Source organism: Pongo abelii, chromosome 21 (genome assembly GCF_028885655.2).
Source record: "Pongo abelii isolate AG06213 chromosome 21, NHGRI_mPonAbe1-v2.0_pri, whole genome shotgun sequence".
Taxonomy (NCBI): Eukaryota; Metazoa; Chordata; class Mammalia; order Primates; family Hominidae; genus Pongo; species Pongo abelii.
In genome coordinates, this window is record NC_072006.2 from 5,964,288 (window position 1) to 5,970,090 (window position 5,803).

Below are 5,803 nucleotides of genomic sequence, written 5' to 3' on the forward strand. Positions count from 1 at the left end.
AACCACCAAGCTAGAGTGAGAGTCTTTCTGTGAGGTGAACTTGGGTAATGAGCCACCCAGAGAGACATTTAGAATTTTCTCCCATGGTCCAGGAGGATTGAAGTAGAACCAGTGGCTTTGGATTTTTCCTCTATTTCCCCATATTGCCCACTCATCAGGCATAGCTCCTTTGTTCATACTGCCTGAGGCTGTCCCTGATGTCTTCCATCTGATTCTCCTCACTACCTAGATGTCTCACTTGAAGACTGTGAGTCAAAAAGTTGAGGTTGGAGACCTCACCTGAAAATCTGTGTTTTGAGCAAGTTCTGTCTGTATTCTTAAGACAAAGAAGGTGGGTTTGAGAAGCAGTGTCCTAACCATTGTTACTCAAATGGTAGGTGCTTGGACTGGTATCACCTAGAAGATTGTAAGAAACACAGCATCTCACACATTCCAGACCCATGAAACAAAATGCACTTTAACCACATGTCCTGGTGATACATATGTCCGTTAAAGTTTGAGAAGCACTGCCCTAAAACTAAGTTTCCCAAGAGAGATGCCAGACCACCTACATCATAACAACTTGAGATGCTAATAATCTACTCTGAACCTTATGAATCAGAATATCTTGGGTGAGGTCTGGAAATCTTCACATTTAACAAAATCAGCTATTGACTCTTATGCACAATTATTAAGTTTAAAAGTACTCGGTCTTGTATTGGTTTAGTGAACACCTGCTCAGGGAGCTCTGGGGATCTGGTCCAACATCACAGGGTATAACAATGTGAGTTGGGTTATTGGTCTCATGTACTCAAACATGGGCTACAGTTGCCACCCCACCCACCACACATTGGTCTTCATGTGTCAGTCCTTCAAGCCTTACTCATGGGTCAACATGTTAATTGTGTGTGACTCATAGAGTGTGATCACAAAGGGAGATTTATTTTTCTCTCTCACTGTCCCTTTAAACCAGTTTGGTGGGAAGCCAAAGAGGCTACCTCCTCTGCTTTCAGAAAAAAATCTAGGCAGTCATCATGGTTTTATAGTTACCTTCAAATTAATAGAAAGTCATATATCAGCCAGATGTAGTGGGTGCATGGCTGTAGTCCTAGCTATGTGGGAGAATCACTTGAGCCCAGGAATTCATGACCAACCTGGGCAGCATAGTGAGACCCCATCTCTTAAAAACAATGATAACAAGAAAGTCATATATCATTTCAAGCCACTTAGTCACAATTAAACACTTAAAATATCTACCTCTAGATAATAATCAAAACTCTGAACCAGATTTAACATTAACATGCATTTTCTCCCTAGCTGGGGCTGGCTACAGGCTGGCTCCCTGCTTTTGGAGAGAAGCTATGATTACGTTTCTCTTTTTCCCTTTTCTCTCCACCACTCAATAGCTATATTAATAACATCTCCTTGAATAAGTGAAGGAGGCAGGAGGGAAGGAAAGGAGAGCAGAAAATCCTTACTTACCAGACACTACCATGAAATAGTTTCACATTCTCTGGTTTTGGTGGAGGTTGAAATCACACTTTTATGGACGCTTTCAAAGGTTTATTTTGGTTCTCATGCTGGGCTCTGCTAACCCACCTCCTGTGATGTGGATGATGTGTTCTGTTCCTCTAACTCTCACTCTGCCCTCAGCCACTAGTTTTCTGGGTACTCATTCAACACACACAACTGGATTCCCAACAGGCTACCAAATGGTCATTTTGGACAAGAATCAAGGTGGCTTTAGGTTCCTACTTTTCCATTTGACCTACATACGGGTCATAGGACACCAATGGATCTTTTGTCCCACTGTTGTTGGAACTGTGGTTACTTCCTAAATTTGATCCTCAACTCTCACTTCTTCTTGTCTTGCCCTCTAGAGATGAAAGTTGTAGGCTTTTTACCTTAGAATACTCAGGTGGAGATCAGACCCGAGTCACTGTGATCTTCTTGCCATGAGGGCAACACTTTCCAAGTTCTTCAAGTGGTCCCGGTAAAGCCACTCTCAGAAAACTTGAGGGGCAGAGAAAATGTTTCCTCACCTTTCTAGCATAGGACCTGGATCTCATAGCACAACTCATCATAAAGAAATCTTCTCTCTAGTATTCAATCACTGACCCTTTATCCTTTTGTGACAAATTCAAAAGTTATCAAAATGGTTCCCAATCATTTCCTTTTGCTCATGGTTCAGCATCTGATTGGAATCTGATGTCTCTCATGTCTTCATGCTTCAGTTGAAAGCTCCAATTTAACATCTTGATAACTCTGAAGTACGCACATGTTCCTTTATGTCAAATCAAGTTTAAAGCAATGAGTTTTAAGATTGGTGGTAAATTCAGCCAATCAATCAACAAATTGTTATATGGAGTCAATTAACATATTAAGATTGAAATAATCTCTGAAACCTTAGAAACTCTAGAAAATTGATTATCTATTTCTTCTTGTTATTCATTATTTGAACTGTTCCATAAAACTAGCAACTCATTAATAAAGAGCAAAAGCTCTACTGAAAAACACTTAATAAAATTCTCATTCTGCTTTGTCATATCTTAAAAATACTTCCGAGGACTCAATGATAAAAGCAGGCATGATGCCAAGCGCGGTGGCTCACGCCTGTAATCCCAGCACTTTGGGAGGCCGAGGAGGGCAGATCACGAGGTCAGGAGATCGAGACCATCCTGGCTAACACGGTGAAAAGCCGTCTCAACTAAAAATACAAAAAATTAGCTGGGCGTGGTGGTGGGTGCCTGTAGTCCCAGCTACCTGGGAGGCTGAGGCAGGAGAAAGGAGTGAACCCGGGAGGCAGAGCTTGCAGTGAGCTGAGATGGTGCCAGTGTACTCCAGCCTGGGCGACAGAGCGAGACTCCGTCTCAACAGTCTCAAAAAAAAAACAAAACAAAACAAAAAAAAAAACAGGAGGCATGAAAAGCAGATATAACAAAGCGAATAAAATGACAAGGCTCTACATCATAGCCAATTTTATTATTGTTGCAACACCAGGGATTTGGCTCACATATGCTTAGGTGATATTGTAAAGCTGATTCAATTGTATGCATTGATCATTCTGGGGATGGAGGAAGGGCCATAAGCATTTCCAAAGGTCCGAAAACATTTTTTTCCATGATAGTCAAATGGCAGGAGGACTACAGATCATTTAGTACCTTCCTTAATCTTCCTTCAAATGTTTTATTTTCACCACCTTTTAAAATGTACAACCTGTTCACTTTTGGTACTCTTGATCACCCTTTCCAGCTGTATTTTTTTTTCCAAAGCACTGATTATCTTCTAACTACAATATCATTTACATGTTTGTTTTATTTTCCAGAGTCTGTCCCTCCCCCTATTAGAGTATAAGCTCCATGAAGGTAGGAACTTTGTCATATTTATTCCTTGACTTATCCCAAGTATCTAGAACAATGCCTGCATTTAGTAAGTGCTCAATAAATATCTGTTTTATTTAATTAAATCATGAATGTTGACTATTGTTTTAGTCTGTTTTGTGCTGCTATAACAGAATATTTGAGCCTGGGTAATTTATAATAAACAGAAATTTATTTTTTTCAGAGTTTTGGAGGCCGAGAAGCCCAAGATCAAGGTATAAGCATGGTTGGTGGCTGGTCTCTGCTTTCCATGGTGTCTTGAAAGCTACATCCTCCAAAGTGAGTTACACTGTTTCTCATGTGGCAAAAAAAAGTACAAGAGGAAAAAACAGCAAGAAAGACCTTCCTCTTCAACCTCAAGTTTTTATAAGCTATGATGGATGGGATCATCCATGAGGCCTCTGTTCTCATGACTTGATTACTTCTTAAAGGACCCACCTTTTAATACTGTCATACTGGGGATTAGGTTTTAACTTCTGAATTTTGGAGGGGACACAAATATTCAAGCCATAACAACTATTTTTCTTAAAGGTAATACATCTCTTTTTTTTTCAAAGACCTCTTCTCTGCTCTAATTGTACATAATATTCCATTGTGTGAATATATACCACAGGTAATTTATCCATTCTACTGTTGATTAGGTAGCTATCTTCTCTGCATTTTATTCCCCTAAGTTGCCCTAACCTTCCCTTATCTCCAGAACATTGAAAAATGTAAAAAAAAACTGAGGCAGAAAAATGAAGCAAGACTTTTATCCATTGATTTCATCAGCAAAAATAATCATCTGTCCTCTATATATTTAATATATTAAACTGAAGATTAAGTGATTAAAAGGTGATATAGCATAGCATACAACTCAATGAATGTTCACATTCTGAACACACGTGGGTAGCTACATGTCAGCCATTACCTGTTTCCAAAACTACCTTTGAGTCCTCTCCAAGGATAAACACTATCTTGAATAGTATCACCTATGATGATTACTGTCTGATTGGGCCTTTTGATAGATGAAACCATACAGTTTGTGCTCTTCTGTATCTGTTATTTTTTGCTCAACTTTGTGTTTCTGAGAGCCATCCATACTACTGTGTGGAGTTATAGTCTGTCTAGTCTCATTGTATATAATATCCCATTGTGTGACTATTCCACTGTTAATTTATCTATTTTACTGTTGACTAGGTAACTTTCTTCTCTGTATTTTACATTTGAAGCATGTTGCTTAGGACTTTCTCGACTCTTGGAGATAGAGGTTGATTGATCTCAAAACCCAAATTAAATAACATAATCAAGGCCGGCTCTGTCTTCGGGGTCTCTGCTCCCATACAATACACGCCGTGTGGCCCCCCTTAGCACACTGGCCTGCGGCAGAAGCCACTTCTTGCCAGAATCCTGAGGAAGTGCAGCCGCACCCAGTGTTGTGATATTGTGTTTTTTTTTTTTCTTTTGAGAAGGAGTCTCGCTCTGTTGCCCAGGCTGGAGTGCAGTGGCACAGTCTCGGCTCACTGCAACCTCCGCCTCCTGGGTTCAAGCCATTTTCCTGCCTCAGCCTCCTGAGTAGCTGGGATTACAGATGCCTGCCACCACGCCCGGCTAATTTTTTGTATTTTTAGTAGAGATGGGGTTTCACCATGTTGGCCAGGCTAGTCTCAAACTCCTGAACTCGTGATCTGCCCACCTCAGCCTCTCAAAGCGCTGGGATTACAGGCATGAGCCACTGTGCCCAGCCTGAGCCCATGCACCCAGTATTTTTATCAATAATATGAGATATCTCAAAGGAGAAATCACATTTTTTTTACCTCATTGTCACACACACAGACACACACACACACACACACACACACTCACAAAGGATCTTTTGTGCAGTTGTTTTCCCTTAGGTGCTGAGCCCCATATTCCCATATGCCACTTTCTGAAAATCTTCATGCTGACTTAGACTTCATACTGACTTCTGGTGAATCTAAGTCCCTGAGGAGATTCTCTCTCTCTCTCTCTCTCTTTCTTTCTCTCTCCCCCTCTCTCCTTTTGCCCCCTTCTGCCTGTTTTTCTTAAGAACAGAGGCTCCTTTAATACTGTACAAGAACTTCCTCTATTGTGTTGTGAGATATCTCAAACTCGTTATTTTTTATGTATTTGAGTAACTGTATTTCAATATACAGCCCCTCTAGAAGGAGCAGACAGCAAGGAAGGAGCAGATTCCGCAAGGAAAAGCATAAAGACTCATTCACATAAAAAGGTTCTTGATCTTGTATAGGCCGTGAACCCAGTGGATGGACCCCTTTTCAGAATTCTTCAATGTACAGTCAGCCCTTAGCATCTGTGCATTCCACATCTGTGGATTCAACCACAGATTGAAAATACTCACCAAAGAAACGGCATCTGTACTGAACATGTAAAGACTTTTTTCTCCTGTAATTATTCCCTAAACAGTACAGTAAAAGTATTTA